This window comes from Mustela putorius, unplaced genomic scaffold, assembly GCF_011764305.1.
Source record: "Mustela putorius furo isolate JIRA1106 unplaced genomic scaffold, ASM1176430v1.1 tig00003867_pilon_pilon_pilon, whole genome shotgun sequence".
In the NCBI taxonomy this organism is placed as follows: Eukaryota; Metazoa; Chordata; class Mammalia; order Carnivora; family Mustelidae; genus Mustela; species Mustela putorius.
In genome coordinates this window covers 32,304,650-32,322,172 of record NW_025422019.1, presented here as the reverse complement: position 1 = coordinate 32,322,172, position 17,523 = coordinate 32,304,650, and the positions used below count along the sequence as shown (strand labels likewise).

Genomic DNA, 17,523 nt, shown 5'->3' with positions numbered 1-17,523 from the left:
CAGTTTCTTCAGTAATGTTTTGGAAGAATTTAATCATTCAGTGATTTATTATTAAGTCAATATTAACTGTGAAACAATTGTGAAGTATAAGCACATTTATGAAAAATTAGATTATCATCAAATAAGTAGTACTATCTCTGTTATAGATTTCTTTATAGCATTTTAAAATTCATTATTTGGAAAATAATCTCAATTTGTTTCTTTTATTGAGTATCTTCAGCCACTGCTAAGAAGAGAACAGATGAGTCATTTCTATGCCAGAATGAAATTCTTTAAATAAATTATAGATGAATACACAAAAAGTCATTGAGTGGGAGAAAACTGATATCTGTATCACTGTGTGATATTTTTAACTCTCTACAATTCAAGTCTCCTACAAAAGCTAGAGTGAAAATATGATTGGAATATTTGCTTAGGATCATTTTAATATGGTGAAAATTGTAGTTTTTATGGAGTTTTTTTTAGAACCCAAGGAATTAGTCAAAGGAAAGTAGAGAATTTCCTTACACAGTAAGTATACTGTAATAAAATTCAATGAAAATGGGATAATAAAATATTGAAAATGGAAAGTCACTTTGGAAAGATCAATTTGTGGGAGTTATACACAGATGAATAAAACATACCATTTATAACTTTTACAAAGAGTCTTAGTTCATGCTGTTTCATTTTCTGTTAGTGATTTGTGTTAGTAATTTTATCTTAGTAGGATAATTTGACATAAAGTCCTAAAAATCACTTATTTCTTTGGGATTCTGGCCTTATGAGGAAGAATATTATTTGGTTGTCCACATACACAATGGTTTGCGACTTTCTATGTCATTCTTTTTAGTCTTGATGACTGATTTTTGTTCTTCTTGATTTTTGCTAAAATCTCCATATTTTTTTTATTTTTAAATTTTTTATTTTTTATAAATATATATTTTTATCCCCAGGGGTACAGGTCTGTGAATCGCCAGGTTTACACACTTCACAGCACTCACCAAAGCACATACCCTCCCCAATGTCCATAACCCCACCCCCCTTCCCCCAACCCCCCTCCCCCCAGCAACCCTCAGTTTGTTTTGTGAGATTAAAAGTCACTTATGGTTTGTCTCCCTCCCAATCCCATCTTGTTTCATTGATTCTTCTCCTACCCAAAATCTCCAAATTTTTTGAAATGCTTCTCCTATCTTGATCTAATCTCTCTTTAGATCTTTTCAGCTTTTCTATGCGTCTGACACTAACATCATTTCTTTTTATCTCTAATCTATTCTACATATCTGAAATCAGATTCTCGTTTCTAATTCTTCATTTAATATTTCTGCTTAGATTTTTCATTGTCATAAGTAATCTGTGTCTTAGTTTGTGGTATTAGGTAGCTTCCTTAGACAGAAAGGAGTAAGTTTTCTACAGGTTATAACTAGAGGGCATACAAGTAGTCTCTTAACACTATGATAATATCTCTTTTTTTCATTGATCCAAGTTTAGTCCTAATAACATATCTATATCTATCTATTTATATAGATGTATATATGCTTTTTCATAATTTAAAACTCAAAAAATAAACTTGTCCTCCACTGATGCTTTTCATTGTATCTTATGCAAAATAGGATCCAATAAATTTAAAATTTATTCATTCTGCATCTGTTCTGTTTTCACTCTGCTTTGCTTTATTTGCTAAGTTTTAGAAGATTTTTTTGCCTTCAATCAGATAACACCTTAATAAGGAAATGGATAAGTTCACTGATAAACTCAATAGAGGGTAGCTCAATGTTATGATAATATGGTATCATGTACTCTTCATATTCTGTACCATCTGGGGAACCTCTAGGCTTCTTCTCATCACTCCTCCTAAAAGTGAAGCTCTTGTATACTTCAAAGAGTTAAAAAAACATTTTTAATGCTAAGTTTTAAGAATTTTTTTTACATATTTTAAGTATAAGTTCTTTATCAGAGATATTATTAGAAAACATCTCCCAGATTTTTAATTGTGATGAAGAATAATTTATGTATTTTTTCCTTTGATTTGGTCTTTCCTTTGGTATTGAGTCTTCATCAGGTCCAAATTCCTAAAGTTTTCTATTTTTTTGTAAAGTCTCCTATAAGTACAGATATCTAGAAAATGGATAAAAATTGAAAACAGATTTACCAAATGACCCATCAATTGCACTCTTGGGCATACAGAGTCAGGAAAATAAAAATCTATTCTGCACACACAAAAAACTATTCATGAATATTTATAAATGCTTTATTTGTAATAAGCCAAAACTGGAAATGCATCCAAAATCCTTCAGTAGTATGGTTAAATAAGCCATGGTGCATCCATAGCATAAAATACTACTCAGCTGTGAAAAGAAATAGACTATATATATATATATATATATATATATATATATATATATAAAAACATAACAACTTCAGTGAATCTTAAGGAAATTATGCTGAAGGCAATCTGGAAAGATTATGTGTTGCGTGATTTCACATATCTAACATTTCCAAAATAACATTAAAATGGAAAACAAATTAGCCTTAGATCTATATATTACATACATAACAATTTATAGAATCTCTCACTAGATCCAAGAAGCTTGATTTATACAACATCTCTATGGTTCTGACTTAGACTTAAATTGATGAGCAATTTAAACCCTACTCAATAACAAGTGAAAGGTGCTCAATGTGATGGGAATTTTCCAGAGATCACTGAAAGAGTCACAGAATTCCAAAATCAATGTTTTTGTTTTATTCATGTTATTTTTTGGAAGACTAAGTTTCATATTAGATTCTCAATAACTAAGAAGATAGAGACAAATTAATTCAATAACAAAAATAGTCTTTGTGCTCTGTCCTGTCAGAATGGGTCCTCAAATACTTCATCTGTGAGGGGATTTCTAATGAAGTGAGAATAGATAAAATAAAATATTTTTCTTAGACATTTCTAATGTATATTTGGGAAAAGGTCTTGAGGTTGATAAATGAACAAAAAAACAATGACTTTATACATCTGATTTAGTCATAGAAAGCTTCTGATTTTGAGCATTTCATCCCAGAATGGTGGGAAACCCAGGGTGATACAATGTTCCCAGTATGATGCTAACTGATTAACATTTTAATCAATGGTTAATTTAATAATTAACAATTAATAATTAATTATGTTAATTATATAAATAATTTTATTAATTATGATTAAATGATTAATCAAACAATTAATAACTAATTAATGAATTAATGTTCTACCTTGATATTATAAAATAGTTTGATAATAAAATAGAAATACAAGACCAGACATTCTTATCTTACTGAGAAAAAAATACAAGCTACTGGCAATTTCTTTCTTTACTTAAGTTGGTTATTGACTATTAGATTAAAAACATCACACTTCAATGATAACCTAAATAATTAATGTCCATTAAAAGAAATAAATGAAAACTAAAGTCTCTTAAGGAGATATTTTAATTATTAAAAAACAACAACTATTATCACCTATAGAAAATCTAAATATTAACCCCTCTATATTTTGCATTTCAAAGGGCAAAAAAAGGAAGAGGTGGATAGGAGACAATCGAAATAATTCTTCAAGTTTATCAGAGTTTTACATATGGGCATGAAAGAGCATTGAGGACTTGGAGAAACCATTTTAACATCATCTACCACTGAAACAACACAATCTAAACCTTCAGTTCAGGAAGAACACAAGTTAGGTGAGTAGAGGAAGCTGAATTCCCTGGGATTCTTCCTTTTGAGCTATACTCAATGGTAGTTTTTAATGCCATCTGTTCAGATTTAGTGATCCTAAAATCCCAAGTATGTATATGATTCAAATGCTGATGTACTCTGACATTTCAAACTCCTGGATATTCTTGCAATAGCTATTCATTTTTGAGGGTATTGGAACTCATTAATAATATGGTTTATAGAACAGGCTAGAGGACAGGCACCCAGGACAAAAAATAAAGTGTTTAAAAATAGGAGTATAATTTAGATTAAGGATATTATTTTGTGGTCTTTGGCTCAAAGTTTGAATTATTAACTACTCAGGTGAATAAAGTAAAATATTTTTACTATGACTACTACTATTGTGTTACTGATAATAACAGAATCCTTTCTTCACATTAAAATATAGAGGAAAAACCGATATATAAAACTGACAAAAGCAGATCTATTCTGTCTAAATTGGAAGATGCAGGTGTTGTAACTCAGCTTTCTGGGGCCTTAATCCTCCCCACATCCCAAGAAAACAATTAGACATAGATGGAATTCAATTAGAAACTTCTGTACAGTGACACTTTATGCCAAAATTGTGTTATAAAAGAAAATAAGGATGTCTGGATGGCTCAGTGTCTGCCTTTGGCTCAGGTCATGGTCTGCAGGTCCTCGGATTGACCCCCAAGTCAGGTTCCCCACCCAGAGGGGAGTCTGCTTCTCCCACTCTCTCTTTGTCTCTCCCCCTGCTTGTACTATCTCTGTCTTTGTCTCTCTCTCTCAAATGAATAAATAAACTTAAAAAAAAAAAAAGGAAAATATTTTAGGAAATTAAAACCAGTGCTTGTGTTTGGCTATATTGACAGAGAGAAAAATAATGCAGAAAAAAAATCAATTACCCTATTTTTGAGATAAAGTAACTGTTGGATAAATGGACATGGAAAAGGAGAAATTAAGATGAAAAATAATTGCAAAAACAAAAAACAAAGAAAGAAGATTGATAATTGAGAAGATAGTTATGACAAAGGTAAGCCACTGGTTATGAAAGAAGGTCTATATCTGCATGTGTTACTATGATGGTAAGACTAGGAGCTTTTTATTGAGATTCATGTAGAATAGAGATATACATGGATCTTAGTAGATTCTGAGCTCTGCTTCTCATTAGCTATGTGATGGCAATCAAGTTACTAAATTTAGCCTTATATTCTCATTTTTAACAATTACAATATCTTCCTCTTCTAATCATTAATTTGTTTGTCCAACAAATACTTATTGATCAAATGGTATGTGACAATCTTATTATTACGGATTTTCCCATTAAAAAAACCAGATAGATGTCAAGAGGGTTTTAACATGAAGCTTACAAATTAAGTGGGAAAAAAAATCCCTAAATATATACTTCCAAACATAATGAAGACAAGAAAAGGGAAATAGAGGATGCCATCATAACATACAACAGGATTCTTGTGAGTATTAAATAAAAGGTAACACAAGTAAGGTTTGGAGTAAAATTCCAAGCCCATTCAGAACTATCAGTGGTTATTGTTATTTATGTGCTTTAGAGATAAATATGACAGGACTGTGCCTGAAAATGTTTGAGCAATTTCTAGTTGGATGAAACCATAGAATACCAATTCAAATGATACACAAGAGGAAAGCTTTCAAAGATAAAAGAAGCTCTGGATATTTATATTTAATTTGAGAATATAATTTTTTAAATCTCACTTTATAAAATGAGGGATACAAAGATGAGAGAAAGAAAATTATTATTTTAACAGGGATACAAATAATAGTCCATTATGTATCAATAATAGAGAAATTAAAAATAGCCATAAAAGAATGCTATCTGTATCTTTTTGCTATTGTTGCAAAACAATGATTAAAAAGGAGGCAAAGATTTGACAAGATTCACTTGGTTATATAAAGAAAATTGAAGGCCTGTAGAGTTCATTTAAATTATCAAAATAAGACACTTTTAATGGAAGTTTTGATTAAATACAAAAGACTGTCAGAATCTAAGTATCAGATAACCTTTGTTAAGTTTTTCACATCAATAACTAAACATTTCTTTTATTGTATTTGCTATTCATACTGTGAAAACATGACAATCTATTTTTTAATTTTGCTTTATTGGGGAATTTGAGCTCATCATAAAATTATTCCAATTATATCTTTTCTTAAAAATGCATCTATTAAGGAAATAAAGAATGTTTAGGAATAGAAAATATTCAAATAACATTTGTATATTTTGTCATCTCTATCTTTTCTTTGGTCTGCATATAGTTATTTTTACCAAAGTTCATTAAGAAAACAGAAACTATTTCACATATTTGTAATTAGATAGTAGAAAGGGCATTAGTTCCTTAAATCTGAATTCAAAGTGAAATAGAATTCTCAAAGCCATGTACTAATTCATACTTTGATTACACTTCCAGTTCATCATACATCATACACCAAGGAATCAAGAACCAAAGAAGAGGCACAAAATTAATGTGTAATTAAAGCTAACCATATTTTACTATAAAGACCAGTAAAATAGAAAGTTAGCATGTCTTGTATTCTATAAATCTAAAATGTCCATAAATCATTTGAACCAAATGTTTATTCCTTGACTGCTTCCTTTCACACATGGAAAAATGACTTACGTAGTAGGATCTAGGTTCCCTACAGGCAAAAAGGCACCACTGAGTGAAGAGTCAATATGCAAAGTGTCTTAGAATTGTTTGGCACATCATTCAAGCCTTCTACATTTTGTCCTCTTACAGTTTTTTTTTTAAACATCTGATCTCTTCCTTTTTGGAGTAGGGGAATCTTCTGATTAATATGCACGAGGGCACCACATGGTTGCCCATCTGTGTGGGTCAGTTTTGAATCACTGATCAGAGCCCAAATTGAGTTGAAATTTAGCCAAATAGCCAGCAACAATGACCTTCAAACCTGTCGTCGCTGGCTGATGGGCAGCTCTAGGGAATTTAATTTGCTTTAGAGCTTGTATCTCACATTCATGTCTGATTTTTAAAATGAATTTATTTCTTATATTGATCACTGCTTTTCTGATATTTAAGTTCTGGAAAAATTTCTTTTATGTTTTCAGTAGCAGACTCATTTAATAACGTTCTCTGAAAATAATAACTGGAGGAAATCAATAAATCAATAAAGTAATTTATATATTTATGCAGCTTTGGTAAGAGAAATACCTTCTTCTATTTGCTTTATAAGGTAAAGGAAATTAATCTATGTCTTTCTCCCTTAATAGTAGCTGACATACCCTAATTAACAACTAGGTATTTTTATTATCTAAAATAGGCAAAAGCAAATAAAGAATCAATTTATTAAGAACTGGGATAGGTGACCTTTTAAAAAGGAATTGAATTTGGCAAAATATGTACGTTTTGAAAGTAATCTAAGAACTAACATTTTCATATCCTTTATTTGCTTTTTAATCTTACATATTTGAGAAATGGATCTATGAAATGTCCTAAGGCATAACAAAGCTAATTGTCTTTTCATGTTCTTGTAAAGACCATTTTTATTTTTTTATAAAATGGAGAGGAACATTTCCACGTTCCTAGATTTTCTATACATACAGCCAGGATAAATTTTATGCTGTTAAATTAAGTATCAGATTATCTCCATAAAAGGGGAGATGATTCTAACACTCCTAATATAAATAGGTCATCAGAATCACCAGTAATCACTCCTTGCCTTACCTCATTTTTCTTTTCTCAATTTAAGAAGTCTATGATCTGCTATTAGCTCTTTGTCAAGAGATTCAGGAACAAGAGCAATAAACTCAGTAGACTCTCTTCTAGGATAAGACTTTGTTTCAAATTTTAGGTGGTGCTATGGGTTTCGTCTCCATGTAAGGTTCTTATCCACAGTTAAGGGCGAAGGAGTGACTTCTATTTCTAGGACATGATAAGGAACAAGAGTCAGAGCCAAATCATGCACTTTCAAAACCTGTGCCTGGTGATGGCACACATAATGCCCATTCACATTACATTAAACAATTGAATACACTTTCCCATTCCAAAATAGGATGGGAAAGTGTATTCATCCTATACAAGACATAGCAGTGGGTAGCGAGTAAAGAGTTGGGGTCAAATATAATCACCACATACTTCTATCTTCATTACATGTATTGGTTTCTCCTTCATAAAACTCAGTATAGAATCCATTCATGATAAAAACTGTTAGTAAATAGGAATAGATGAAAACTTAATAGAGAAACTCAATTCTTTCCCTCATCAAATAAAAGGCAAGAATGTCCTCTCTCAACCACCTTTTCCCTTTCTTTTCCCCAAAGATTTTATTTATTTATTTGAAATAGAGAGAAAGCACAAGCAGGAAGCATAACAGAGAGAGAAGCAGACTATTCACCGAGTGGGGAGCCCTACACGGGGCTTAACCCAGGACCCTGGGTTCACGACCTGAGCTGAGACAGATGTTTAACCGACTGAGCCACCCAGGTGCCCCCCAACACTCGTTTTCAACATTCTTTTGGAAGTCCTTGTTAATACAAAAATACAAGAAAAGGAATGAAAATGTCTACAAATTGGAAAGAAAGAAAAAAGGCTATGTTTGTTCATAGATGGCATCATTATCTACATAGAAAATTCATAAGAATTAACAAAACATCTTCTGGAACTGAAAAGCATCACAACAATGTTAAAAAAATACAGAGGGTAATATACAAAGTTGATTGCTTTCTTATATACCAATTATAAAAATATAATTTACATTAGCACCCAAGGAAAGGAAATACTTATGTAGAAATCTAATGAAATTTGTACAAGATCCATATCAGGAAAACTATAAAACTTTTCTAAATTAAATTTAAAAAACCCTGAATAAATGACAGAAATTTTGTTCATGGAAAGGAAAACTCAAAACTATCAAATGCCAGTTCTTCTCATCTTTATCTATAGATTCAGTGAAATACCAACCAAAATCTAGTCCATGCATTCCAAATTTTATCTAGTATATTATTTTGTGCATAATGACAAACTGATTATAAAATTTATATGTAGAGGCAAAAGACCTAGAATAACTAGCATGATGTTGGAGAAGAAAAATGTTGGAGGACTGACACTACCCTAACAAGACTCACTATAGAGCTGTAGTAAGCAAGAAAGCATAGTATTAAAAACAGAATAAATATATTTATTAATGGAACAGAATATTGAGTCTAGAAATAGACTCCTATAAATATAATCAATTGATCTTTCACAAAGGAGCAAAAACAATACAATGAAACACAAAGAAATTCTCCTCAACAAATAGTAGTGAGACAACATAAAAAAAAAAAATAAACAGTCTAGCAACAGAGCTTACACTCTTCACAAAAATTTACTCAAAATGGATTGTAGAACTAGGTATAAAACACAGAATTATAAAACTTCCAGGAGATTACAGGAAAAAAAAAACCTAGATGACCTTCAGTATGGAGACTTTTTTTTTTTTTTTAAGATATAACAACAAAGACATGATCCATGTAAAAATAATTGATAAGCTGAACTTCATTAAAATTAAAAACTCCTGCTTTGCAAAATATAATATCAGGAGGATGAGAAGATAAGCTACAGACTGGGAGGAAATATTTGTGAAATATATGATAAAGAACTATTATCCAAAAAACTCAACAATAAGAAAACAAATGATTCATTTTAAAAATGTTCCAAAGACCTTAAGAGATACCTCACCGAAGAAGTTATACAGATGGCAAACAAGCATATTAAATGATAATTCCACATTGTTTGTTATCAGTGAGGTGCAGATTAAAACAACAATGAGGTACCACTATCCACCTATTAGAGTGGCCAAAATCCAGAACACTGAAAGCATCACATGCTGACAAGGATGTGGGGCAATAGGAACTCCCTTTCAATAGGCAAGTTCAATAAGAACTTGCTTGTGTGAATGCAAAATGGTATAGCCACTTTGGAAGATGATGTGGGAGTTTCTTATGAAATTACATATACTCTTTCCATATTATCCAGCTATCATTTTCCTTGGAATTTATCCAAAGGAGTTGAAAACATGTCCACAGAGGAATCTGCATATGCATGTTTATTTATAATTGCTCAAACTTGGACCAAAAAAAGACATTCTTTAGTAGGGGTTTGGATAAACTGAGGTACACCCAGACAATGAAATATTTTACACTGAAAAATGAGCAATCAGGCCATGTAAGGACAGAAAGGAAACTTAAATGCATATTACTAAGTGAAAGCTACAATCTGAAAAGGTTACATAGTGTATGATTCTAACTATATAACATTCTGTAAAAGGTATCAAAAAAATCAGTGGTTGTAAGAAGTTGGGGGTGAGGCATGAATAGTTGGAGCACAGAGGATTTTTAAGGAAGTGAAAATACTCTGGATGATATCATAATGTTGGATACATGTCATTTTACATTTATCCCCAAAAGAAAGTGCAATACCAACAGTGAACCCCAAGGTAAACCGTAGAATTCACGTGATTTTGATGTGTTGAATTAGGTTCAAGAATTTTAACAAATGTACCACTCTACTGAGAGATGTTGATAATGGGGTAGACTATACATGTATGGGGACAGGAGTCACAGGAGAAATCTTTTACCGTCCTTTCAATTTTGCTGTGAACCTAAAACTACTCTAAAAAAAATGAAATCTTTAAAAATAACCTCAATATAAAATCCAAATGAAAACTCTTAAATTCTTAGTATTGAATTGATGTTTTGTTCTTTTCTCCAGAGTCAAAGTCTGTTAATACCTTTGCATGTCAACTTTTGCAGCTTTAAGAATTTTCAACCAGATTTATTTTAATTTATTTTCATTTCTAAAAACTATCAAAAACTATAAAACTAAAAAATTATATAAAACTATAAAAAACTAAAAAGTATAATCATTCTAAATCTTGGTACAAGCCCCCATCTTCTCTATCCTGCAAAATTGCCATGGCCTCCTATCTGATCACCTACTTTCTGCTTTTGGTTCTAGTGTCTATTCTCAATCCACCAGCCACACAGAGTATCAAAGTTAATTATATCATGATATTCCTCTTATCAAAACTCTATAATTATTGCTGCCCATTTAATGTATATTTATATTTTAATCTAAAATACCTATAATTTAAAAGTGTCTTATTCAATTCAAAGACATAATGTATTCCCTTAATTTTTAATAAACCATTTTATAATCGGACTTATCAATATATAAATATTTCACAGATCTAAAAATTTCATTCTTTTGGGGTCACCTTTCATTTCACAAATATCTAGTTTTGGACAATAAATTATGCTGTCACTCTGGTGAACCTGTAGACTCTTGTTTCTATTTCCATTCTGATCCTATCTCTCACTAAACTTTTTTTTTTTTTTACTCACTCTGTTTTAGCCACATCATTTTTCCATCCTCTGCATAGATAGGAGTATGCACACTTCATTGCTTATGCCATTATTTTTTCCAGCAGCAGGAAAGTCTTTTACCAGCTATCTATATGGCCAAATCCATTTTTCTTCAAGTATTTGTTCAAATTCCAACTTCTCAATGAAGTCTGCCCTGTACTCCCTATTTAAATTGCAACCAAATTCTCCAGTACATTCACCTCTGTAAACCTCACAGGTTTTATTTATTTTGGTAACTCAGTCATTTTATTCCTAGGTGAAACTTGTTTTTTGTTTTTACATAGCAAAATGCATGGAGATTTTCACTATCCATAAACAAAGTTTTAAGGACATTTATTTACATGATACATTTATTTGTATTTATTTATAATTTTGTTGCATACTATTGTATGAAATGAATTTAAAACAATTGATTATCCAACATTACATTGATGAAAACTTGGATATTTTGCTATTTTAATTTTAGAAGCCAGGCTGCAACTAAAATCTTTGTTCATGAATCTTTGTATGTATCTGCATCTGTATAACAGTTATTTAGAAGTGGAATTGTTGAGTTAATACTTATATATTTTTTATATTGATAGCTATCTTCCAAAAAATTCTACACTTACTCATACTTTAACATTGCAAGGTGGGTATTCACTTCTTTTACCCACACCAACATAAGATATTTTAAATCATTTAATTATTCTATTCTTTTGTATTTTTTGTGTGTGAATTGTCTGTTTATATTCTTTGCCCTCATCAGGGCTACCATAAGCCACTGGGCACCTGCAGTGAAGATAGAAGATAAAGTCTTCCTCCAAGTAGGTACAACCCCATGATGTTTGATGAATACAGTGCAGATTGGAATTCAGTCCCCTTTTCCACCCAGTAAGCACCCTTATACAAAGTACAGCCTAAGCAATCTCTGTGGTGGCCCTTATTTTCTTAAATTTTGGTGTGCTTTAACTCATGTATATGCATATTTATATACATATGTAGTTATATATATGGCAATTGTTTTCTAGTATGTTGTTTTTCTTTTCATGCTGTAAACTTTTTTTTTCCAAAAGATTTCATTTTTACATAATCTCTGCACCCAGTGTGGGGCTTGAACTCACAACCCCAAGATTAAGAGTTGCATGTTCTACTAACTGAGCCAGGCAGGCAGCCCTCAGGTTAAAATTTTATGTATGAAAATTTGAAAGTGTAAGGCACAAAAATTTTGATACTTTCCTCTCTTATTTCTTCATTAAGTATAAACATATATACATATATATATATTCTTCATAATACCATTAAAATGTACCTTGTAGCCACTAATTTAAAATAACTTCATTATATGTTAAGTGAGGTACCATATGTATGAATCTTTTTTGTGATACTATATTTTTATTTTCTGTACTCTACCAATAATATTATTGTGATTACTTATACTTGTATTATCAGATTTAGAGATCTGAAATCTTTAAGATAATTGTGTCTTTCCATTCATTAGCATGGCATTTCTGTGCGTATTTTTAGAGCTTACTTTTTTCCTTAAACTGTCACCACTTCCTTCATACAGATTTTTGCACATATCTTGATAACTTTTTTCCTAGGTGCAGTATTTATTTTTGCTATCTATGGACAAAATATTTACTCAAGAGACATGCTATATCATTCTTTCCTTTTTTTCTTTTGAAGATTCTTAAAATTTATTTATTTGACAGAGATCACAAGTAGACAGAGAGGCAGGCAGAGAGAGAGAGGAGGAAGCAGGCTCCCTGCTGAGCAGAGAGCTCGATGCGGGGCTCGATCCCAGGACCCTGGGATCATGATCTGAGCTGAAGGCAGAGGCTTTAACCCACTGAGCCACCCAGGCACCCCCATTCTTTCTTTTTTAAAAAGATTTTATTTATTTGTTTGACAGAGATCACAAGTAGGCAAAGAGGCAGGCAGAGAGAGAGAGAAAGGGGGGAAGCAGGCTTCCTGCTGAGCAGAGCCTGATGAGGGGCTTGATCCAAGAACCCTGAGATCCAAAGTTTGAGGCTTTAACCTACTGAGCCACCAGGCACCGTACTATATCATTATATCTGATGAATGGAGAACTCTCGGTTTTGTATATTGATTGTATAGCATGCTGTCTTTCTTGGCTCCCATATTAATTCCATTACTGTCTTGGTTGATTTTCTTCATCTCTCACATGTTCTGTCAGTCTGAACATCCTGCTTGTTAAAATAACATTTCATATTCAGACTCGACACTCTTTTCTCCTTGGAAAAGCAAATGAAGAGAATTTCCAAGTAGTGATCACTCTATGGACTAAGAGAAGTCCCATATTACTAGCCATCTGAGGTGTCTCCATCATCATGGTGAACACCCAAACCAAAAAAATGACCTGTCCTCAGATGAAGTGTGGAAGTTTGGGGAAAATGTCAATTTTGTATTATTACTTATGCCTTTGCCTACTGCAGCAATGTAGTAGGTCTTTAAAGAAAAACACAAGTGTCTAGAATCTGGTGTTTAGAATGTTCAACTGATCAGCTAATATGAGCTAGATAAGGAAGAGGATTCTGAAAAACCTTTTTCTTTTACACTGGTTCCTTCTAACTCTGGTGCCAGCTAGAATTCATGTGCTGGGAAAATATCCACACCATTTCTTACACTCTAATATAAAGTACTATAAATCTATTTAATTGAATAAATATACTCTAAAACTATTGAAAATGTATCAATTGTAAATGGAAACTGAGAACACCCAGCCTATCTCTAATTTTCCCATTCTTCTAATTTTTTTTACTCCTATTTACTGACAATTCTGTTTCAAATTTTTACTTTATTAACTCAGATGCCTTAGTTTTCCATTGAGTAAGCTGGTCGCCTCTGATATACATAAAGGTAGTGTGTTCTGTTTAGCAAGATTTTCCTGTTCATTTTCTCAGATCTGCCCTTTACTAAGATAATGTTTAAAATTATTAAAGCAAATAAAAAGTTATCTTATATTCACTCAAACAGAAACATCTTTCTCTGAAGTTACCTATGCTATATGTTTCATCCTCATGACTTAATTTATTTTATAAATAAAAGTTTGTACCTATTAATCCTCCTTATCTCTTTTGCCTATTTCTTACCCCTCACCTCTGTAACAACTGGTTTATTCTCTATATTTAGGAGTTTGTTTCTCTCTTGTTTTTCTTATTATTGTTTTATGCTAAGTAAAATAAATCAAATAGAGAAAAACAAATACCTTATAATTTCATTTATATTTGGGATGTTTACCTTAATTCTTCATCTTTTCAGCCCAATATTACCATGTGATAAAATCTTTTTTCTTTAGAGTTTCAGTTTAAATTCTTTGTGTCGATATCATATCCCCACATGGCATGTCTTCCATGGGCTATTTGTGTTTAAACTGTGAAAGCATATGTAATTATTTATGGAAAAAAAAAACCCTTTAGTAGCAGACTGGTCGTATTACATGTTTAGGAAAGTATCTGGGGATATTTAAGGTTTGTTTTCAATAACGAGAGAAAAAGAACCTAGTCATTCTCATAATAAACTATTGTTCAACTCAATTAATTGTACTATAATGTACTGGAATAAAGTGGCATATTATGTTCCAGGAGGAATAACAAATTTCATACCCACCTGTAAAACATGGAATTGTAAAATTTGTGATATTTAGTAACATCAAAAACCCTCCTAAGAGTTCCTTTTTTATTAATATTGTGGCACTGCCCTTTCGCATGTGCTCTCCTTTCATAAAACAGGCTCCTCCTCCAATGGCTCTTTCTCAGTTCTCAGAGTCCTCTATGATTTAAGAGCCATCTCTTATAGTCTGTTACACTTTCCTATCATGCACTACTATCACAATCTTTTAATTGCACATTTTATTTATTTACTTCGTTACCATCTGTCAAAAAAACAAAAGAAAAGAAAAGAAAAGAACACAAAGACTCATGGGCAGAGACTTTCATGTTTCCACAGCTCCTAACAAAATGACAGGAACATATTAACAACGATTAAAATTCAATGAATTGAAGAAAGAAAGAATTTATTTTGCTTCTTAAATATGTATATACCAGTAAGTTATTGAACATGATGTCATAGATCAGACTCTATTTGTTTTTGTTATTCATTGTATGTGATTAGTCCTAAAACAAGAAAGCCATACTCAAAATTATTTTTATTTTTTTCAGACATGACCAAGTACAAACAGTTTTCAAGTTTGAAATAATTGAATATGTTAAGCTCTTACCCTCTTTCTTAGACAGGAACATTTTTTCCCAATGACAATTCAACTTCTAAAATCACTACTTCTTTAAATGGACAATTTTGTGAGCATCTAAAAGACAAAAAGAAAAAAGGAATCATGTAAGAAATATTCCCAACAAGATTTCTTCTTATTAATGTCTTTTGTCATACAAACTTAGATTTTCATTCTAATCCATATTCCTGGAGTGTAATAAAATACAAATAATGAACAATGTAAGAAATCTGTTCAAGCATTGTATTGTCTCTGTACGTGAGTAGGGTAACAGTAATCCTGATCTCTGCTCTAACAGATGGACATTGGAGGAAAGAGCATCATGAGATTGAAATCCAAAGAGCTAGTGAAAAGTGCCAGGACTATTCTTAGGAATGTGAACATTTATAAGATTTGTTTAAAAAAAAAAAAGTTATTTAAAAGTTAAATGGATTTGTGTAACAAATAAAACTCCCTGGTTATTTATCATAATGTAAAAACGGTCTTAGTCGTCATGCTACAAATTGAAAAGCTACTGATAATGGATTATGATCTTTCAATAAAATCTAAGAATAAGAATAAGAATAAGAAAATATTGATATCCAGAGCCACCTGAGTGGCTCAGTGGGATTAGTGTCTGTTTTCAGCTCAGGTCATGATCCCAGGGTCCTGGGATTGAGTCCTGCATCCCTGAGCCCCTCACTGGGCTCCCTGCTCAGCAGAGAGCCTGCTTCTTCCTCTCCCTCTGCCTGTGGCTCTGCCTACTTGTGCTCTCTTTCTCTGTCAAATAAATAAATAAAATCTTAAAAAAAAGAAAATGTTGATATCCAATTTTCAAGTATGCTTGTTTTTGATAGATATACTCCCTAACTTTTTTTCAGAGTAGGTGACCAAATATACAATTGATTATTTATTCTCCTACTGCATAACAAAAGAATTTCTTTCTCCTGTTCGAAATATGTCATCTCTTATATGTGTTCACATTTCATTTTAATAATAGTATAGATAAGGTACCCATTAATGCACACATGTACACACATGTACCCTACATGTATATCTTTTACATTTCTTGTTTTAAAATGGCCTGGAATATTTTACAAACATAAAAATATTTTTCTAGTAGGTAGAAAGCTTAAGCTATTGTTTTGAATATATGGAGCTTGTAGTAGGTCAAATTTGCTAAACTCTTTTATTAGAAGTGTTTCTTGATTGAGGATTAATTCAACTGGCTTTCCGTATAAACAACCATACTATTACAAATAATGAGTTTTAGCCCCTATTTTTATCTGATTTATACTTATTTCTTTTCTTATCTTATTGCATTATCTAGGATCTCTAATACAATCTTTACAGTTAGTGTATATCCTTAATTTTTACTTTAATGGTATATGTACACACTGTTAATTTGAATTCTCTCTCTCTCACTTAGAATGCAGATTTATGAAAATTTTTATTTTGAAAAATCTATATCTTTTTAGTGCCTATATTAGTTCCATATTTGAATATTCAAACATGTGTATTGAATGACTAAATAAGTCTGGTGAAGTGTGAACTAAATATTCTTAATGACAAATTTATTTAAGAGGAATGTCTGTGATGTTCTCTGTGTGGAATTAGTTTATCTGGTTTCCTAATCTTAAGGGTTTTCATTAATTGATAATTTTATCCATTCTGCTATGCTTAATTCAGGTTCTTGGTTTTTAAGAAGTCAGAAACACAGATACCAAATCTAAGTAATATAGAGCTGACTTGAAGTATATTTTGCAGTGGTGCTCTTTTCTTCTTTTATCATTAATACAAAGTGATAGAGAAACTGAAAAATTATATCACTATGATGTCACTAATAAAGTTAATGTTGATTTCCCAAAACTTCTTTAGTTTTGAAGGTATAATATAATATAGTAATATAATAAAATGAAGTGCTATTTTTGCATTCTAGGTATCTCTTTAAAAAAAAAAAAAAAAGCTCTGTCTTCATAAGAATATCATCAATGCTGGGACGCCTGGGTGGCTCAGTTGGTTGAGCAGCTGCCTTCGGCTCGGGTCATGATCCCAGCGTCCTGGCATCGAGTCCCACATCGGGCTCCTTGCTCAGCGGGGAGCCTGCTTCTCCCTCTGCCTCTGCCTGCCATTCTGTCTGCCTGTGCTCGCTCTCTCCCCCTCTCTCTCTCTGATAAATAAATAAAATCTTTAAAAAAAAATAAAAAGAATGTCATCAATCCTCTTCAAAATGACCATAACAATA

At 31.7% G+C, this 17,523-nt stretch overlaps 1 long non-coding RNA gene across 1 annotated transcript in view; it reads left to right on the top strand.

Moving 5' to 3' along the window:
* Positions 1-17,254, top strand: part of LOC101680177 — a 34,524-nt gene extending 17,270 nt beyond the window's left edge. The window contains exons 3-6 of the long non-coding RNA XR_001180357.1: positions 3,510-3,680; positions 4,548-4,708; positions 11,817-11,874; positions 17,218-17,254. This is a non-coding gene — a long non-coding RNA (uncharacterized LOC101680177). The remainder of the gene's footprint in view (positions 1-3,509; positions 3,681-4,547; positions 4,709-11,816; positions 11,875-17,217) is intronic.
* Positions 17,255-17,523: the final 269 nt, after the last annotated feature.